The following is a 20,955-nucleotide window of genomic DNA, read 5'->3' as shown; positions in this document are numbered from 1 at the left end:
ATGGGCCCTGGGCAGGTCCTGCCTCCCTCTGAGATTCATCTCCTCCATGACCTTGCCCTTGTTACTCTCTGCTCTAGCCCTCCTCCAATCCCTCCCCGGAACTTTGCTGGGTTTTGGTACCACCTGTTTGAAAGGCAGGACCAGCAGTAGTATAAATCCTCTACAGACACTCCGGACCAGATTCCTAGTTGTGCTGGTTTAACTGTTAATGTAACTTTTAATAAAAAAAAAAGTCTCTTGTATGGTTTTTGGAGCTCAAAGTTGTGAGAAGGCCATCTCACATGAGCAACGGAATATCCAGAGTTTCTGAACAGATTCGAGTGCAAGTAAAATGCAGACAGAATTCATTTTGGTGTCAGTAACATCCCTAATAGTGTGCTCCTGGTGGTGGCTGTAATTGGCTATAATATATATGCCATTCTGCTGAATTTAATTTGTATGTTCTCAGTTCTCAAGCATAAGTAAAAAGGTGTTTTTGAAAGGCATCGAAGTTGAGTTTTCCAGGAACTCTGTATAGTTTATTCCTCACCTTACTCACAGTAAGGTACCTGCTAAGTAGAAAACAACCAAATTCCCCGACAGACATCTCCAGCTACCCGACCCCGCGTCCAGCCTGCTCTGCCCGGCCCCCCACCCCCACCTGACCCTGAGATGCTCTTTCTTCCTCTTTGCTTCTGTTTCCTCTTTCACTTCTTAGGGCTCCCATACATTGGAAAGCCAACAGGATGTTCTCCAAGTTCTCTCTCAGGTGCACAGCCTTAGGGCAGGCTCTGGGCTCTGAATCCGGCCGTGGCTGGTGGGAGCTGGGGGTGGGGTGTAGGGGTGAGGTCTGCGTGGACTTCACCGTGACCAGCTGACTAGTGTTAGTTGGAAGCTTGCCTTAGGTGCTATGGTTTCAAACTCATTTTCATATTCACCTTTGAGGTTTTTTTTTTTTTTTTTTTTTTAGCTTACAGATAAGGAAACTGGGTCTCAGGTAACTTGTCTAGGGTTCAGAGCCAGTAAATGTACAGCAGAACTGAGATTTGTTTAGACCTCAAAACGGAGTAATGTCTTTTCCCCTGAACTACTATAGACTTTCCTGTGTTACAGCGAGTTACCTGGAAACGTGCTTCCTGCAGCCTGGGTTCCTGAGTTTGTTGGCACCAAGGTATAAAAAGATGATTGTCATGACCAGCTTGGGCCTGTTGTGGAGATGCAAGAGGGAGGAACCAGAAACTTGGAAGGGGTGAGGGAGGTAGGGTCAAAGCAGCTTCACATTTCTCAGAAGGGTGTTTACCTGTGTTTATCCTTGTCACTCCTCTGTCCCCCATCAGTTTCTTGATTTTCATTCATTTAGTAACGTTATTGAGCGTGTACCTGGCTTGTGTGCTAAGCAATAGGATTGAAGTAGTTTTTACACTTTGGTGTTTACAGCCTAACAGTAAAGTAATCCCATTTACTGAATATGGTGAGGTGCAGAGTGCTCCCTTTTCTACCCATAAAAAGTGGAGCAAAGTTTTTGTGGAGTAGTCTGGGAGGGTTTCCTGGAGAAAGTGCTCTTTAAGCTGGGACCTGGAGAATGACGTGGAGCTAGCTGAGGGAAAGGTGGGGAAGGGTGCTAAAGCGTTTGAGGCACGGCTTGTAGAAAATGGGCTGTAGAAATTGGGGAGTTTGTGATTCAGATCCAGGGCTGTTTCTGATGGTGTTGCAGGGACAGGAAGAGCAGTTAGTTTCAGGTATGGACGTAACCAGGAACTAAAAGTGAGACCAAGGCAGCTACTCCCCTCCCTCTTTACATTTACAAAATCTTGTTGCAGCCTGCATCTCTGCACAGCTGTTTTGTTGTTGTTGGTTTTTTTTTTTTCTGTGTTCAGTTTTACCACATCCCCATGCACTTGGCAGAAGAGAGCTGACCCTAGCTGCCCAGAGGTGTGTGTCTTCAGAGCACTCTGACTCCTGAGGGAGAGGATCTGATCCAGCTTGGGCCAGTGTCCACCACTGGTTGTTTCAGCAGGAGAGGGGCTTTGGGTGGCTTTTAGGGCTCTTCTGCCTTCCTGTCTCTGGTGGTGTGGAGGTGGCAGTCAAGCTGGGTGGCATTCTTTACAATCTCTGTAATACTGGATACATGTATAACATGTGAGTCCTGCAGCCTAACAGTAAACATCCAGGAACCCACTACCGACTGACTGACTTCAGAACAGGTTATCTGGGCCCATGTTCTGATCCGTGGCTGGGCATCTGTACAATAGAGCGGGTGAGAGTCTGGGCTCTGGACACCTGTCTGTGACCTGAGCTTGTTCTTCTGTCCTGTGGAGAAGGGGTAGCGATACCCACCTCAGGGCTCGGAGGATTGGGTGAAACACACAGGTGAGCGCTGAGCCCTAGGCCTCGGGTTAGTGCTCTGGTCATCACTCCCTGGAAGTGAGTGGGCCTGGCAGGGCCGGGGTCCGTCACCTCAGTCTCTTGGACATCGTCCTGGAGTGCAAAGCAGAGTCCATGGAAGTGAGACTGTCAGGCTTGGGTCCAACAGCGGTGTGGGCTAGGGCAGCCCCCTCTTCTGGTGAGATTTGTCAGTTAAAGCATCTTCTCTGCCAGGCCCTGGTCCCATTCCCGGCCTCCCTGAGGGGTGCTGCAGGTCCTGTTGGAGACAGACTGATAAGGAAATAGGTTACTGTGTCACTCTGTGAAAACACTGATATAAGATCATTCAGGACAGAGCCGCTGACTCCACCTGGGCTTCCCAGTTACTAATTAATTCAGCAAGTGGTGTGTGTCTGCACTGGCACACAGACTAGCCGTTCAGCTACTTCAGTGAACAAAGCACCAGGTCTCCAGGCAGCTCGTGGTCGGTGGATGGCTGGCTTGGAGAGAGGATTGAAAAGGCTTGATCAGGCCTTGGCTTTAGGTTCCTTCTAAAGAGTTTCTTTTCATTTCTTTTTTTTATTGCACTTATCACAGACACAGGTCTAAGATACTCTTTTCTTTTTTCTAGAGTTTATTGATAAATCATTTGATTTTAAGTGACCCTCCCAATTTTTGTGCATCTAGAAAACTGAAAAAGATGGCTTATGCACAAACCTGTTTTTAAAGTGGGTTGTTCTTTTTATCATAATTAAATGAAGATAAACCACCTCTGAGCAGTTCCTGCAGTTAGCAGATACTTTTCTTTTGTCTTACATATGCCCCCTAAAATAATTTTAGAGACTTTGAAGCTGTAACATGATTGTCCCCCCTATTTAAGAATTATATAATCTGTTGTAAGACATAAAACTATGGTTGAGAAATGAAAAATGGGTGGCACATCTTAACCCAGAAGGTGAAGTTTCTTTTTTGGCCAGAGTCTTCTACACACATTCAAACTTTGTCGCTGTAGTTTGCATTTTGTGCTGGCACTGATGGGTTTGTGGTTTCCAAGCCCAGGCACTCCCAGAGCCTCCTGCCCATGTGCTGGGGGGGTGCTGGTGGTGGCATCCAGTGGAGACTCTGAGAGTTCCCTTTGAGGTGGCCTGGAGGCACCAGGCACTGGGGAAGAGTGTGAGACTGCCACTGCTGCTGACTGTCCGGGTCTGGACTTTATTACTTCAGGTTAACGAGCTCCCTTCAGAGGCTCATCCCTGTCTTTATACCATCCTGGTTTTCTTTTAAATTGACCAAACAGCAAGCAGAAGGAGGCTGTCCCTTGTTCTCTGCTTTTTATTTTAAAACAGCTATATCAACATAGTGTAAAACTCATAAAATTCAAATGTTCAGTTCACTGCATATTTACAGTTGTGCAGTCATCACCAAAGCCATTTTAGAACATTTTCATCATTCCAAAAAGCTTTTTATCTGGTGTTTTCCTCACCTATAATAATATTTTGAGATTCATCCATGTTATTGCCAGGACAAGTAGTTCTGTAGCTTTTTGTCATCAAACAGTAATTAATTGGATGGCTTCAGTAGATTATGGACATTTGGAATGTGTCCGGTTTTTGTCTGTTGTGAATAATTGTGCAATGAACATTCATCTCTAAGTTCTTATGTGGACATACATTTTCACTTATTTTGGGTACACAGGGTTAGAGTTGCTGTGAGCAAGTGATGTGTGTGTGTGTTTTGGGGGGAAGGGATGGTAAATGATTTTATTTTAAAGCATAATAAGACTGCAGGTTAACTTATCAAACAAACACGAATACCCTGTGCACTGGCCAGTGTGCGGGCACTGGAGCTGGGTGGAGACCAGACCTGGTCCCAGCACTTGCAGGAATTTACTCTCAGAGGGGGAGGCGGACTATCCTGCACACATGATGCTTCAGCCGCTGCTAGGTGCTGTGAAGAAAACCAGAACTTGATTAAAAGAGTAGAGAGTGGAAAGGGGAGGCCATGATTTTTTTTTCTGTAATAAAGATGTTTTAAATGCTGTGTATTTAACAAATTTTTTCAGCAATCTTAAATGTATAGAAATAGTGTAAAGAGAGTATAAGGAAGGTTTCTCTCTGTGTCATGAGAGTGAGTTCCTGGTACAGTGCTCCGTCTCCCCAGCACACCCCACGCGGCACCCCTGTGGGACCGTAACACAGCCGTGCGCGTCGGGCAGGGCGCGCCAGCCGGGACTGCTTCCTGCCCTTCGGCCCCTGCTTGGCGGGCGCATGGTGCACGTAGCCCCTGTCTGCATGGTCCCCTTCAGGCCAGAGCAGTTCCTCACTTCCTTTGGCTTTAATGCCTTGATACTTTGTCAGATTGATATGTTTTTAATTTTTAAAGAAAGCACCAAACCATTTTCCAGAGTACCATTTTACCCTCTGTCAGCAGGTATCAGGTGTTTCAGTTCTTCACCTCCTTCCCAACACCTCCTTTTGATTCTGTCCCGTCTGGAGAGGGTGTGAGTGGTACTGCATGTGGTCTCGCTCCGCCTCTCCCTCGTGACTATGACAGTAGTGTCTCTTTATGTGCTTACTTACCAGTTGTGTACCTGGTTTGGTGACATGTCCACTCATGTCTTCTACCCGTTTAAAAATCCTCATCTCTAATTTGACTACAGAGATGCAACCAATGAGGGAACTATTAATAACTGGCAAACTGATTCATGTTAAAAGCCCAAAATTAAACCCTTGAGAAAAATGACTATTTTCTATGCTGTACAGATAAAGTTGGGACTTCCTAATACTGCTGTAGCAGAGGACTAGTTTACCTTGACGGATTAGATAATTTACACATATTTGACCGAAGAGATTTTAAGCCAGTGGCTGGAATGAATGCTCCTGCTGCCGTGTTGTCATTGGGAACAAATGTATAGTGAGAGAATGTGGCGTTTCAGAGAGAGGGAAATTCTTAAATAGAACTGATGAAAAGTAATCCTGGAAGAAAACAAAGCTTAGTGCAGTCTTATTTATAGAACAAGTAGTGTTAACTGAACAGCTAAAGAAAATAAACAAAAATAAATTTCTCCAGTTAATATCTAAATTGCCACTGATCACAGGTCAGGCTTGCAAAATAGAGAATAAAACCTGCAGGATTCACCTGGGTCACAAGGATTTATCCTGGGTCAGTGACTGAGGTCAGGGGACTGCTGTTATTGATTGTTTCAGTAGATATGGGAGAGTGTTGAGTTTGGGGCTTATTTGAAATTTCCTTCCCTTTTCAGTCTGTCATTGCTGAATCCATCCTGAAGCTTGTATTTCCCTCATTGCATCATCTTTCTCTCTGTTCCGTGGTCGAAGAAGATGCTTTTTATCTTTTTAAAGGATCAATATACTGCTTTCCCGGGTGTTAATTGTTACAGTAGGACCATATAGGCCTATAAAAATACCCGATGTTATGTTTCAGACCAGTGACACACCGTTTGATAGTAGTGCTAGGTAACATTTTCCAGCTGTTTCCAGGAATGTCCACCTCTTATTGAGCCATTCCACCTGTTTTGTATTTTGCTAATGTTTTCAAGCATCCTTTCAGGACAGCTCTGATCCCCTAATATTCAAATGATGATAAAGTTGATATTCCTTAGGGGTGTTATCAATTCTTTCTTTAGTCCAAAGTGAGCTGGAAGAAAAAGACGTCCGTGAGTCTCTGTCCGCTCTGATGTACCTGCTAGAAAGAGCCATTTATTTCCTGCTACTAGGAAAGTCTAATAAGACAGAAATTAATCAGGAGAGTGCAGCCAGGCGGGCGGAGCAGGAGCCATGGCGGCTGCGAGAACCTAGTGAGCATGAGGCAGCCACGGCAGGGCATGGCTCCCGGGGCGGGCCGGGCCTCGCCTCAGGGGCCTCTCACAGTGACATGGAAGAGGAGGCCAAGAAGGGCAAGAAGAGGGAGGGCTAACATCTGACTGTATTTCTCAGCAAGATCGGAAGTGAACAGAAGGGAATGCACAGTAACTGTTGGCAGAAGGGGAGGAGCCAGAATTCCCCCAAGGAATACCTCCTCAGACTTTCCAGTGGGCCGGGAATTGAGTCACCATTTAAATGAGTATTCCTAAAAGGTGAAAAGAGTAGAGACAAGAAAGCCCATGAGAAGATGACAGAGAAGTGCCCTCTGCACACTGTGGTGCTGTCCCTGCCTGAGCGCGTGGAGCCCAGCGGACTGCTGAGCGACTGTACTGAGGAGATGAGGTACTTAGGGCAGTTAATGTCCATAGCAGGATAGTTGAATCCCTCCGGTAGGACCGAAATCCCGCGTTTCATAGGCAGTGCAGAGAGAGCCCACCAGCTCCAGACACTTGACCCAGGAGCATGATGCTGTGATCAGCCTGCCTACAAAGTCAAGCTGGCCTGGAGGGATGGGGAGGACACCATCCTCAGGGTCCCCATCCATGACATCACTGCCGTGTCCTGTGTGCAGGATGACGCCTCACACCTGGTGATCCTGAAGACAGCCCGGGACCCCGGCATCTCCCCCAGCCAGAGTGTGTGTGCAGAAAGTTCCAGAGGCCTCGCCGCAGACTCCCTGTCGGAGAGCGGAGTGGGGCCCATGGAGGCGTGCTGCCTGGTTGCCGCGGAAGAGCTGTGCTCCCTGCTTTGCAAGTCTTCCAGACTGTGTACCCAGAGTCCACCATCGACTCCCTGGACAGAGCCGTATTTGATGGGGCCTCGACCCCTACCCACCACCTGTCTCTTCACAGTGATGACTCTCCCACAAAGGTGGACATGAAGGAGCCCTATGACACAGAAGCCAGCACTTTCTCCTTCCCTGAGTGCACATGGAGGGCGTCTCGCCCTTGTCCTTCTGCATACAGATGGCACCGCATGCCAGGACGGTCAGGGGGAGCGAGCTGAGCACCACGGCTGCTGAGCTGCTGCAGGACTACACACTCACGCTGCACGCCAAGCTGTCATCACAGGAGACCCAGCAGTTTGCCTCCCTGCTGCACGAGCACCGCGCCAGGGCCTCGGTGCACGAGTTCTCCGTCAACCTGCAGCAGCTCCACGGGGACGGCCGCCAGTTCCTGCTGCTCAGTCTGAGGCCCTTCATCCCTGAGAAGGACAGCCAGCACTTCGAGAACTTCCCGGAGACCACTGGGTGTATCAGTTCCTAGCTTATCTTCTCAGGATTTCTGCTGCCATTCATAGAATTGGTAAGTTCTTTTTTTTCTAGGGAAAAAAAGGCAGCAAATGTTAGGCTCCTGGATTATAGCTAAAAATGTCCTTCTTTATTAGTTCTCTGATGCTTTACAACAGACTAAAAGGTTTTGCATCATTTTTATAGTAGTACTCAGTGTGTTTATTGTTTAAAATTATCTGCTTCACCATTCCTAGAAGTTGAACTCATGGCTTCCGTGTTCACTTTTGAAAACGATATCTTTGGATGAATAACTGCATTAAAATTTTGTTACAAACCCAAGTCTTCAGTCTTTTCCTTTTTTCATGGTCTGTGGTTTGGAGTGAAGGTCTGGAAATTATTTAATCAATTCCCCAGGTTGAGTGAAATGCACAGCCAGTGTTTAAAACCCCTAGCATAACCATTCTTTTGCCAAATTATCTTCAATGTCACCTTGGCCATACAAATTTCCACACGATTGTAATTTTGTTCCTTATCTTTTATCCTCTTCTGTTATCCCACCCCTCTCTCTGCTACATTATTACCTCTCTCCCCTATTGTAGGATAAATACTTAAGTTTCTCTGTAGTTGTCACTGTCATTGCTGGAGAGAGTCATTTAAATAAAATATAAACTTATTTTATTAAATGTTGAAGACAAGTAGCTCTGTGACTAGGCGGCCAGAATCCATTCCACTTTGTTCTGCTTTTTTCTGGTCTCCTCATGAATTCCTTCCTCTGCCCAAGGAAATAGAGAAATTCCCATGAAAGTGTCCCTGACATAACAGAAGAAAAACTGGAAAATTCACATATACGTCCACAGTAACAACACAAACAACCAATGGACCCCCCCCAAAATCAAATTAGAAAATACCTTAAAACAAATGAAAACAAAAAACATAAACATGCTGTACCCAAACTTACGTGATGCAATGAAGTATATACTCAGAGAAATGTATAGTTTTAAATGCCCATATTAAAAATAAATATCTCAAATCAATTAATCAAGAAGAATAAACTAAACACAAAATGAGTAGAAGGAAGGAAATAGTCAAGATTATAGTGGAGATAGAGAATAGAAAAACAAGAGAGAAAATAAATCATTTAAAAGGGCAACAAAATTGACAAAACCTTAGCTAGAGTGATCAGAAAAAAAAAAAAAAGCCTCAAATTACTAAAATCAGAAATGAAGGTAAGGAAATTACTACAGACCTTAGTTCTAAAGATAGCACAGAATTGTACTCTTAAAAATAGTTAAAATGATGAATTTTATGTTATGTAATTTTACCTCAGTAGAAAAGCCTGTATTTGTGTGGATTCATGAACTGTCTGGTTCCATTGATCTGTATGTTTTTCCTTTCATCAGTACCATATTATCTTGAGTGTCATAACTGTCACTTTATAGTAAGTCTTAAAATCAGATTTTCTTCTTTTCAAAAATATTTTTGCTATTATAGTTATTATCACTTTCTATATAGACTTTAAAATTAATGTGTCAATATACACAATAGGTAATACTGGGGTTTTTATTGAAATTGGGTTAAATCTATAGATTTTTTTGTTTTAAAGGGTTGATACTTTAACTCTATTGAGACTTTCAATCCATGAGCATGATCTATCTTTCCATTTATTTAGACTTTCAGACATCCTTTGTTTTCTTTCGTTAGCTTTTAGTTTTAAGTATACAGTGCCTGAATGTATTTCTTAGATTTGTATCAAAGTATTTCCTTTTTTTTTTTTTTTTTTTAAAAGAAGCTATTTAAATGGTATTTAAAAAAAGAGCTGGCTTCTTATTTTTCATTAACATTCTATACAATTTAATTTTTGTACATTGACCTTTTATTGTGCAACTTTGCTAAAATTCACCTACTAATTCCAACTTTTTATAGATTCTGGAGATTTCTACTTTCATGATCATATCATCCTTTCCAATTTCTATGCTTTTTTCCCCCTTGCTTTATTGTACTGACTAGTCAATGTAGGATGTTGAATAGGAGTGGTAAAAGTTTTATATCCTTGCTTTGTTCTTGATTCTGGGATAAAACATTAACTCTTTTACTACTATGTATGATGTTAGCTGTAGATTTTTTCTGTAGATGCCCTTCATCAGATGAAGGAAGTCCCCTTGTATTCCTAATTGGCTAGAGTTTTTAATGATGGATATATTTTGAAAGTTTCAGGTTTCTTTTCTGCATCAGCAAATATAATCATATGGTTTTGATTTTTTCTTAGTCCAGGGATCAGCATACTGTGACCCACAGACCGAATCCTGCCCACTGGCTGTTTGTGTAGAGGCAGCAAGCTAAAACACATTTTTTACATTTTTTAATGGATTGTAAAAATAATAATAATATTCTGTAAAAAGTGTATGTCACCCACAAAGCTTTAAATATTTGCTGTTTTGTCCTTTACTGAAAAAAATTGCTGCATCATCCTTTAGTCAGTTAATATAATGGGTTACATCAGTGATGTCTCTTTAACTAGGTTTGCATCATAAGAAACCGCCCCCCCCACTTGTTTGTGATGTAGTATTCCTTTTATAAATCTCTGGATTTAATTTGCTATAATTTTACTAGAAAATTGTATGTCTATTTTCATAAGATACTGATTTGTAATTTTCTTACAAGGTCTTTTAAGGCTAATACTAGACTCAAAAATGAGTAGGGGATTGTCCCTTTTTTCTATTTTTTATTTAAAAATATTTTCTTAAGAGGCTGTGTTTATTTTATGTTTATTTTATGTTCATAGCAAAATTGAGCAGAAAATACAGAAGTTACCCCTTGCTCCCAGACATGCACAACCTCCCCTACTACCAACGCTTTTACCAGAGAGTACATTTGTATGTTATTGGATAATCAATCTAAATTGATACATCATTGATACACTACACCAAAAGTCCACTAGGGTTCACTCTGTGGGTTTTGACAAATGTATAGTGACATGTATCACTATTATACTACCATATGGAATAGTTACATGGCCCTAAAAATCCTCTGTGCTCCACAGAGTTATTTCTTCCTCCCTCTTTCTGAACCCCTAGAAATCACTGATCTTTTTACTGTCTGCATAACTGTACCTGATCTAGAATTTCATATATTGGAATCATACAGTATGCAGCCATTTCAGATTGTCTTCTTCCATTTAGTAACAGGTATTTAAGCCTCTTCCATGTCTTTCCATGGCTTGAGAGCTCATTTCCTTTTAGTGCTGAATAATGTTACATTGCCTGGATGTACCATGGTTTACTTATTAATTCACCAAATGAAGGACAAGTTGGTTGCTTCCAAGTTTTTGAAATTGTGAATAAAGCTGTTATAAACTTCCATGTGCAGGTTTTTGTATCCATGTGCAGGTACACAAGCTTTTAATTCCTTTGGGTAAATACCGAGGGGTACAATTGCTGGATCGTATGGTAGGAGTATGTTTAGTTTTGTAAGAAACTGTCCAGCTGTCTCCCAAAGTGACTGTTCCATGTTTGCATTCCCACCAGCAAAAGAGGAAAGCTCTTGTTGTTCCACATCCTTGTCAGCATTTGGTGTTCTCAGTGTTACAGATGTCTGGCCATTCTGATAGGTATGTAGTGGTATCTTACTGTTGTTTTAGTTTACAACTTTCTAACGGTATATAATGTTGAGCATTTTTTCATATGCTAATTTCTCATGTTTATCCTCTTCGGTGAGGTATCTGTTCAGGTCTTTTGCCCATTTTTAAATCATGTTGTTATTTAATTTTAAGAGTTCTTTGTATATTGTGAATAACAGTCCTTTGTTGAATAAATCTTTTGCAAATACTTTCTCTCAGTTTGTGGCTTGTTTTCTCATTCTCTTGCCAGTGTCTTTCACAGAGAAGAACTTTGTTGTTGTTGTTGTTGTTGTTGTTGTTGTTGTTGTTGTTGTTGTTGTTGTTGTTGTTGTTGTTGTTGTTGTTATGAGTGTACCTTATCAATTCTTTCTTTCATGGACCGTGACTTTGGTGTTGTATCTAAATAGTCATCACCATACCGAGCACCATCTAGAATTTTTTCTATGTTACCTCCTAGGAATTTTATAATTTTGCATTTTACATTAAGGTCTATCATCCATTTTAAGTTACTTTTTTTTTTTGAAAGGTATAAGGTCTGTCTCTAGACTCTTGGGTTTTTAAATATGTGGATGTCTGGTTGTTCCACTGCCATTTGTTGAAGAGATTATCTTTTCTCCATTGTCATACCTTTGTGATTCATCAAGATCAGTTCACTGTAGCTATTCTTTATCAAGTTGAGGGAATTCCCCTCTATTCCCAACTTGCTGAGAGTTTTTTTTTTTTTATCAAGAATGAATGTTGAACTTTGTCAAAGGTTTTTTTCTGTATGCATTGATATAATCATGCGTTTTTTTTTCTTCTTTAGCTGCTGATGTAATGGATTGCATTAATGGATATCCAAATGTTAACCAACCTTGCATAACTGGGATTAATCTCACATAGTCTTGGTGTATAATTCTTTTCATATATTGTTGGTTTTGATTTGCTAGTATTTTGTTGATGATTGTTGCATTTGTGTTCATGAGAGATAATGGTCTGTAGTTTTCTTGTAAAGACTATCTGGTTTTGGTAATGCTGGCCTCATAGAATGAATTAGGAGGTTTCCCTTCAGTATCTTCTGTGTTTTCATACAAATTTTAGAATGATTTGTTGCAATTTTGTGAAAAGTGCCATTGGTATTTTGATAGGTGTTGTATTGAGTCTGCAGATTTCCTTTGATTGTGTGGTCATTTCAACAATACTAATTCTTCCAATATATGAACACAGTATACTTTCCCACACAAAAGACCTAAATAGCCAAACAGTCTTGATAAAGAAGAACAAAGCTGGAGGTATCATGCTCCCTGACTTCAAACTATGCTACAAAGCTACACTCATCAAAACAGTATGGTAAAGGCTAACCTTTTCAACAAACGGTGCTGGGTCAGTTGAATATCTATATGAAAGAAATAATGTGACTTGACCCTTAACTTATACCATACGTGAAAACTGACTCCATATGGATTGCATACCTAAATGTGAAGAAAAACCAATTTGACTTCTAGGCTAAAACATGAGAACCACTTCATGATACACACCTGATAGTTGACATCTAAAAGATGGAAAAAGCAAGTGTTGGCATGAATGTGGAGCAATAGCAAATCTCACACACTCTTGATGGGAGGGAGCATAAGTTGGTCCAACCACTTTGGAACGTTGTTTGGCGGAGTGTGCTTAAATTAAGCCAAACCCGTGCATACCCTGTGACCCAGCAATCCTACTCCTAGGTCTATACCTATCACCAATAAGCACATATGTTTATTGAAAGACATGTACTAGGATATTCATAGCATTAATTATAATAGTCCCAAGCTATAAACTGTAAATATCTGTCAACAGTGGTGTGGGTAAACAAATTGAGACACACTAAACTACTATGCAGCAATGAGAATCAGATACCTATAACTGCATGTGATACGGATGAATCTGACAAAGACAACATGAAGGAAAATAAAACTACAGTTGATCCTTGAACAACACAGGGGTTAACCTGTGTGTAACTTACAGTCGGCCCTCTGTATCCATGGTTACTCTGCTTGTGTAGATTCAACCAGCCACAGACTATGTAGTCCTGTACTATTTACTGTTGAAATATCCACATATAAGTGGACCCACAGTCCAAGCCAGTGCATTCTAGGGTCAGCTGTGTGCATTATACCACATAACACACTATCTGATTTCATGCATGCAAAGTACAAAATAAAGCAACACTAATCTGTGCCCTCAGATGTCAGGAAGGTGGCTACCCTGAGAGGTTCAGGCTAGAGGGAAGTTCAGAGGGCTTTGGGGGTCCCAGTATTGTTCTCTTTCTTGATTAGAATGCTGACTTCATGAGTCTGACCAGATTGTGATATTTTGGGGGGGGCTTTAGACATGCAATATCGCATTTTTCTGTATGTACAGTATTTTTCAGTAGAATGTTTAAAAATGTTTCCACAGCACAGGTGTGTCATAATTTTTTCAAACTTTTCTGTATTTATTGGTCGTTCAATTGGTTTCAGCTTTTTACTTCTACAAATATTGTGAAGTAAAGATCTCCATACATATTTGATTCATGGTGGTCCCCTTTAAGAATAAATCATTCATATGTTAAGTGGCTGAAGTCTTCACGCTAAAATACATTGTGATATTTCTTCCCCCCAAAACAGGAAACTCAGATTTTCATTTTTCACTAGCAATGTTTGTATTTTTTCTCTTATAGTCTCATGAGAATGTCTTGTCTTTTTCATTGTGTTTCATTTCATTTCCTCATTTATAATAGATTCAATCATTTTGCTTTCATAGATGTTGCAGCTACTTTCCCTAATATAGCTGCTCTACATTGAATTTGTTTATAGTAGGCTTTCTATAAAACTTATGGTGATTTTAAGTACACAGGTACTTTCATACCATTCCTTTGAAGAGATGGAGGTAAATTCCTCTGTCTTTCAGCATGGACTGGGTTTAATGACTTCCTTTTAATGAATAGTATGTGATAAAGTGACAGCCCTATGAAGAGGCTTACATGGAAAGGAGCTGAGGCCTCCAGCCAACAGACATGTGTGTAAACTTTCATAGAAGTGGATCTTTTAGCCCTAGTCAAGACTTCATATGACCACAGCCCTGGCCGATGACTTGACACCAAAGCAAAGCCACCCACCTAAGACAATCCCTAAAGCCTTGCCTTCAGAAATATGTGGGATAATAAGTATTTGCTCATTTAAACTGTTAAATTTTGTGATCAATTTCTATACAACAGATAAGTAATACACAATTTTAAAACTTTTTATTTTGAAACACAGTGTATGTGCAAAGAAGCAAATGAAACATAGATATAAAATTTAGCAAAGTATTATAATGCAAACGCAAATGCAATGGTTATGAAATAGAAAATTGCAGGTCCCCAGAAAGAATATGCATGTTCTTTCAAGTTCAAAACATCTTACTCCAGTTTGCATGCAATCATACTCTTGAATTTCATGGTAATCATTTATTTGCTTTGCCTTATGGTCATATCTCCTATGTTTACACCTTTGAACAATACAACTTAGTTTTGCTTATTTTTGAGTTGCATATTAATAGGACCTATGGAATCATAGATTTACTTTGTTATACCTTACTTCTTCTGTTCAACCTTCTGTAAGAGTCACCAGTGTTGCCCGTAGCTCTAGCTTGTTTGTCTGCATTACTGTAGAGTTTTTTTGTTGTTTGATTCCACCGCAGCATATTTTTCCATTTTACCTGTTAAATACTTTCTAATTTGGGATGACTCTGCTTGCTTTTACAATCCTGTTCATGTTCACATGTGCAAGAGCTTCTCAGTGATATATATTCCTAGGAGTGGTAATATCTTTTTAAGATCTTGATTTCATTTTCCTCAAATCTGTATCCCCAAGTGGGATTGCTGGATCATTTAGTAATTGTATCTTTAAATTTTTTAAGGAAACTCCATACTGTTTTCCATAGTGGTTGCACCAGTTTATAGTCCCACCAACAGTGCACAAATGTTCCCTTTTCTCCACATTTTCACCAACACTTGCTATTTCTTGTCTTTTTGTTATTGTTGTTGTTGTTGTTCTTTGTTTTCATTGAACTCAAAATAGCTAGTAACAAAAACATCTAAAAATATCTCCAACATTTGATTCTTCAGTCATTTTTGGTTGATGACATTTGATTATTTAGTTCCTGCTTGTTTCCATCATGGAGTAACATGTCTATCAAAATATATCTCTGAGAGTTTGCAGCAAGCTTTAAACCTGTATACTTAGATCCTAACCCAAAACCATGATTTAGTTGTTAGTTTTAAATCTAAATTTTTTTCTGCCAGACAGAAGCTTATTAAACTAATAATCATAAATAAGCTAGCTATTAATTAGTTTTCAAGAAAATGCCCAAATACAGCACATACATATAGGTCGCAAATATCCTTTCATCCTTTACTACTCATATAATATGAATGTAAAATGTACAGTGGAGTTACATCATAAACACATTTAATTTACATTAATTCAATATGTCATGTCAGTGAAAAGGAAATAATGAGGAGTAAGGAAAATAACAATAAAGCCATGGCTAGAAGAAGCTGAAACAAGTTTCAAAGGCACAGTCAAGGAAATCGATACCTACTAAATTAACCCAAACTCTCTGACATACCACTCTCGTGAGTGGTGAAATTCACAGCCCCAGTTTATTTCTTTTCTTTTTGATAATAGCCATTCTGACAGGTGGAGGTGATATGTCATTTTGGTTTTGATTTGCATTTTCCTGATGACTAGTGATGCCAATTATCTGTTAGTCATTTGTACGTCTTCTTGGGAAAAATATCTACTGAGGTCTTCTGTACAATTTTAAAATCAGACTGCTTTTACTTTGCTCTTGAATTGTGTGAGTTCCTTATTTACTTTGATATTAACCCCTTATCTGATAGATGGTTTGCAAAGATATCCTTCCATTCCATAGGTTGCCTTTTCATTTTGTTGATTGTATCTTTTTTAAAAACATTTTTTATTGATTTATAATCATTTTACAATGTTGTGTCAAATTCCAGTGTTCACAACTTTTCAGTCATTCATGGACATATACACACTCATTGTCACATTTTTTTCTCTGTGAGTTATCATAACATTTATTGTGTCTTTTGTTGTGCATCATTCTTTTAGTCTATTGTAGCCCCACTTATTATTATTATTTTGCTTTTGGATGGAATTTCGCAGTGCTGGCTTCTTGACAGTTGAAATATCTTTTTAAGATCAGTACTTTAAGGCTTAAAATCCTTTTTATGATTTAAGGGGTCTCGTTTACATTTAAAATGGTACCCTAGGATACATTTTAAACTTTCAGAGCGGGGCATGTTTCCAGATCTTGGCAAAGGCCTCAAACAGAGAAAGAGCTTTTCCTAACAGATGAGTGAGCTGGAGAGAGCAAAGCTGACACTTATCCCTGTTTTACTCCAGACCAGGATAGGTAGGTGGACAGCAGAACAGTGTGGCCCTGCAGAAGCTGAAGCCTGACACTCCTTACACCATCACCCTGTCCTCCCTGTGTTGTGATGTGGAAGGAGGTCGGGTGACAGGAAGAAGCAATACCAGTAAGTGAGCCTGGACTCCTGTGGCTGTTTTAGTAACCGTCATGGGGATGGAATCTCATCTTCCACTGGAAACACTGGGGTGACACAGAGGTTTGCTAAACTTTTAAAATCCATGTTAATAATGCTCTTTTTCTTTTTCTTCTTCTTCTTCTTTTTTTTTTCTGTCTCTGTGGGGGGTGGGGGGTAATTAGGTTTTATTTATTTTTTAGTGGAGGTACTGGGGATTGAACCCAGGACCTCGTGCACACACTAAGCATACTCTGTAGCCCTGAGCTACACCCTCCCCCCAAAGATCTAAATTGCTTTTAATATCCTTACTGGAGTTATTTGTCTCTGGTCTTGGAGAATGGTGTTTATTACCTTCTAGGATAACACAGACAAATGAACAAACTATGCTCTGAGGCCAAGATACCTTGTGGAGGGATGAGACATGTACCTGATGATCACATTTTTTCCTTTATTCACTACTTCAACAGGTATTTGTGGGGTGCCTTCTAAAGGGATCCTGTGTTCTAGGGTTCCCGGGACCCATCAGTAAACCTGGGCTTCATGTGTGCTTGGTTGTTAGGGTCACACGTGGTGTGCTTTCTGTGCATTTCAGAACCTTTGAATACCTCGGTGTACGACCCTTCCACCAGCACTTTTAATGTTCGCTGGGAGCACACAGAGCAAAATCCTCATCAGTACAAGCTCTTCTATGCACCCACAGCAGGTGGTCTGGAGGAATTGGTCACTATTTCTTGTAGGGAAAAGTGTGTGTTAGTTTCAGCTGTAGATTGCAAAGTGAAGATCAAGAGTTAACTAGTGTACCATAGCGCCGAAGGAGTTCATGTTCCTTCTGTAGAACTTGACGGAGGGTAGTCGGTTGGGGCCTCAGTGCCTGGGTGATGGGGGCTTTTGGGGGACTGGGGCTGGGGGATCAAGTCCCCATTCCAGGGGCTTTTCAAGAAGGAGCTGGGTGTGTGCAGAGAGGCCTTCATCAACTCTTAGAACAGTTTGTATGGGGGCACATCCTTAGGTCCCAATAGTACAGAACCTGCTTCTTGACTTTGTCTTCAGTTAGTATTTTGAGTGTTTGGTTGTTCAAAGTATTATTTCTTATACAAGGTTTTCAAATCAAGTACTTTACATTTTATTAAAATCTTTAGGTGCCAATCCCTGGGAATACCAATGATGCCGTTCTTAGGAATCTGCAGCCAGATGTCCCAGACACCGTTACAGTGGTTCCCCTTTATCCTGAGGGCGATGGAGGGCGTACACCAGACACTGGAAGGACATGGAAGTAAGAAGGCAGACAAATTCAGCATTTTCATGATGCATTTTGCTTTTTAGTATAGCATAAAGTTTAAAGTAGAAAGAAAATTTGGGAAGTACATAACGGTGGAATAAAAATGTAACAATTACACATAGTTTATCTTCCAACCCCCACCAATTATTAATATTTTAGTGTGTGAAATAAAAGTCACATTCTTCTGAAGTGGTAACTTCAGGATTTCTAAATGTGTTTACAGTTATCAGTATTCTCTGTCACTGACAAAAGTTCATGAGCTTTGCTTTGTGCTCAATAAATTTGTATGAAGCAGTATTTTGTCACTGGCTTTCAGTGTCAGTTGTTGAAATCTGCTGGTCTTGTTACTTGATAGCACATTTCTCTGCTGATGAAGTGCTTTTTGGCATTGAAAATCTCTGTGCTCTCATTTGCTATTAACATGTTGAGAAACCAGTTTATAGTGGTTTTAGAATTCTTTGTAGTATTGTTTAAAGGCTTTGGTGCATACCTCTAAATTTTTTTTTGGCTTAAAAATATACGTGCTGTTGGCTCAAAGAAAGCAAGTATAGATGACTTCTTTTGGCAAAAGATTAGTGGTCAAGAAAAATGATGTTATTCCTAAAGTGGAGTTTGGAGATAATACATGGATTTAATTTGCATGTTTTTCTAAGTCCCTATTGGGGCAGTTAATTGAGACCTGAGTGTATCTTTGATTTCTCCCTATGTTTGCCTTTTCTTTGAATCACAGAAGACAGTCAGTGTCTGTTGAATGAGAAGAAATGAACGATTGAAACCAGCTAATCTAGCTGCCCGGATTAGATGGGCGTCCTCCGTGTTGTCAGTTCTCATTTAGAGGCAGAGATGATAGAATCCTCTTGTCTCTCTTTCCATGACCTGTGCTGGAAAACTGAAGCTGTTTTTCCAGTTTCTCGCTCTTGCCCCTTGTCCCTTGTCCTTTTGTGGCCAACCCAGTATTACTACTTTTACGCCCTTGTTTTTATTGACAACAATTTAGCTTCCATAGAGACCAAGGCCCTAGTTGACTGAGTTTGGCTAAATGTGGATTTGGAGAGTTTTCATGTGCTTTTGTGCGTAGATAATTCAAAGTTTAAGGAAGTAAGTATTTCTCCTACAGAGCAGAATTTCGGGGTAAGTGATAGCTTGCCATGTGTAAACAGGTGTAAGAAATATGTGTTGCCTTTTCTTTTCTCAGTGGTGAGAGGACTGGCCAGAAATGTCCAAGTGTACAATCCACTGAACAGCGGGGACATTGGCTGGACCCTGCCCCTGGCTGGTGCAGCAGCACCACGTGTGTGCGCTCCCCTGGCTGGCACGAGGCCCCCGGAACCTGTAAGTACTGTTGTTGGCTCAGAGCTGGCAGAAGAATTTCATAGATTTTATGGCGCCTCCTGCTGTGGTTGCTGGCGCAGGGCAGTAGTTGGTGTGGCCCTGTGTCATGTGCACACTCATTTCCTGATGAACTTAGTCTCATGTTTGTGTCGTGCTTGGCAGCCTGTAGGAACGCAGGCCACAAACATGCCCGCGTACAGTGCTTAAGTGATTGCTTTTGATGAATTAAATCGTAAGGGTATCAACTGTAGGGTTAGTAAGCAAAAATGAATTTGGGGAAAATGCAGATTAGCTATATATGAGTTAAAAAACCCCAGTAGTAAATGCAAATCATTCATAGACTCTGTCAATATGGGCTTTCATTGTAACAGACACGTTTTTGTTAGGAACCTACCTGAAAGTTTGCCTTCATTGGCTCTTAACAGATTGCCAATCTATCTTAGTACCATTTTATTTTCTAAGTAGATTAATAATACAGAGAGCAGACATTACTAATTTGAGTGGGAAGAGTATCAGAACATCGGAGGGCAAGTAAACTTACAAGACTTTACAAAAAGAAGCAGGGACCATGAAAAAAGATAAACAAAACTTGAGCCTGTCCGAATGTTGACTTGCATCCTGTGTGTGGCAGGACGTGTTCAGACAACACTGCTCTCATCCACTGCCTGGAATAGCTGTTTTAATAGAGAGATCTGTCCCCGAGAAGTGTATCTTAGTTGTACATGTCTCTAACATTTGGGATGCTTTGGGGTCACTATCATAAGCCCTGGATGTTGTATGTGAGAACCTTCCCCAGGAACCTAAATGGGAGGTTGTTGAAGTTGCTAATGGTCAAGTGTGAGCTCACATTTAACGGAGAGGGAAATTATGAAAGTAAATTACATCCAGTGCTGTGGCCTGGGCAGATCTCATGAGATAGTGCAGAGGTTGACTTCTGCTGTGTCTGGGCTCAGCCCTTTACTATAAACACTATAATGCTGACTAATAAGACTCGGTAAGCATTTAGGTTGTCGTCAGACAGAATTTGTCAGGTCCTCCCCTCTAGATTGTGGTGCTAGGAAACACCCACACGGGGCACTTGGAGCAGCTGATTCCAGACACACCCTATTCTGGGGACATCATTGGCCTCCACTCAGATGGAAGGGGAATCCCAGCCCCGCCCAGGGCCAAACACACGAGGCTGAAATCCTTTCCAACCAGTTCCCTTGTGACTCAGTGAGGAAGGCTGGACAGGTTGGTGGTGAGGAGGGTGCTGAAAGCTGCCTCCACCTTGTGCAGGTTAGGGAAGGGCTCATGCCTACTTCTGCCCGGGTTCCCCACATTCACATTCAGGCTGAAGGCCCTGTGGGCTGAGTGTCACTGGGCCATTTTCTCATCTGGGACCTTTGTTAAGGAGGTTCCTTCCCGTCTCCTGCCCTGCAGTGGGTCTTCTCACCAACTGGGCCCTTTTGAAATGGGAGGGCTTGGCCTCTCTGTTTCATTCAACAGGAATTGGTCAGAATAGTTGAAATCCCTTTCTCTCCCAGTCTGTACATTTAGGTTCCAACCTAGTCTCTGTCCCTAAAAGATCAGCATGTAACCATAGCTCTGAATGGAACACTTTTTTTTTTTTAACATTTTTTTATTGACTTATAGTCACTTTACAATGTTGTGTCAATTTCCAGTGTTGAGCACAATTTTCCACTTATACATGAACATACATATATTCATTGTCAC

General features: G+C 41.0%; 1 protein-coding gene and 1 pseudogene across 7 annotated transcripts in view; both read left to right on the top strand.

The window, feature by feature from the left end:
• Positions 1–20,955, top strand: part of LOC116151590 (ankyrin repeat domain-containing protein 26-like) — a 71,955-nt gene that overhangs the window by 3,935 nt on the left and 47,065 nt on the right. Inside the window, exons 1-6 of one of the 7 annotated variants that reach the window (XM_064490579.1) lie at positions 10,676–11,065; positions 16,486–16,619; positions 16,987–17,095; positions 17,221–17,331; positions 17,768–17,901; positions 19,103–19,239. The gene's annotated coding sequence lies outside the window, so the exon portion shown is untranslated. Of the gene's footprint in view, positions 1–10,675; positions 11,066–16,485; positions 16,620–16,928; positions 17,096–17,220; positions 17,332–17,767; positions 17,902–19,102; positions 19,240–20,955 lie in introns of those variants that run through there. The other 6 variants (XM_064490588.1, XM_064490595.1, XM_064490610.1 and 3 more) reach the window with 6 other exon arrangements.
• Positions 3,880–7,236, top strand: LOC135322316 (cerebral cavernous malformations 2 protein-like; annotated as a pseudogene).

Source organism: Camelus dromedarius, chromosome 2 (assembly GCF_036321535.1).
Source record: "Camelus dromedarius isolate mCamDro1 chromosome 2, mCamDro1.pat, whole genome shotgun sequence".
Classification (NCBI taxonomy): Eukaryota; Metazoa; Chordata; class Mammalia; order Artiodactyla; family Camelidae; genus Camelus; species Camelus dromedarius.
Note: the sequence above shows the minus strand (reverse complement) of the source record. Positions and strands in the feature narration are given on the sequence as shown.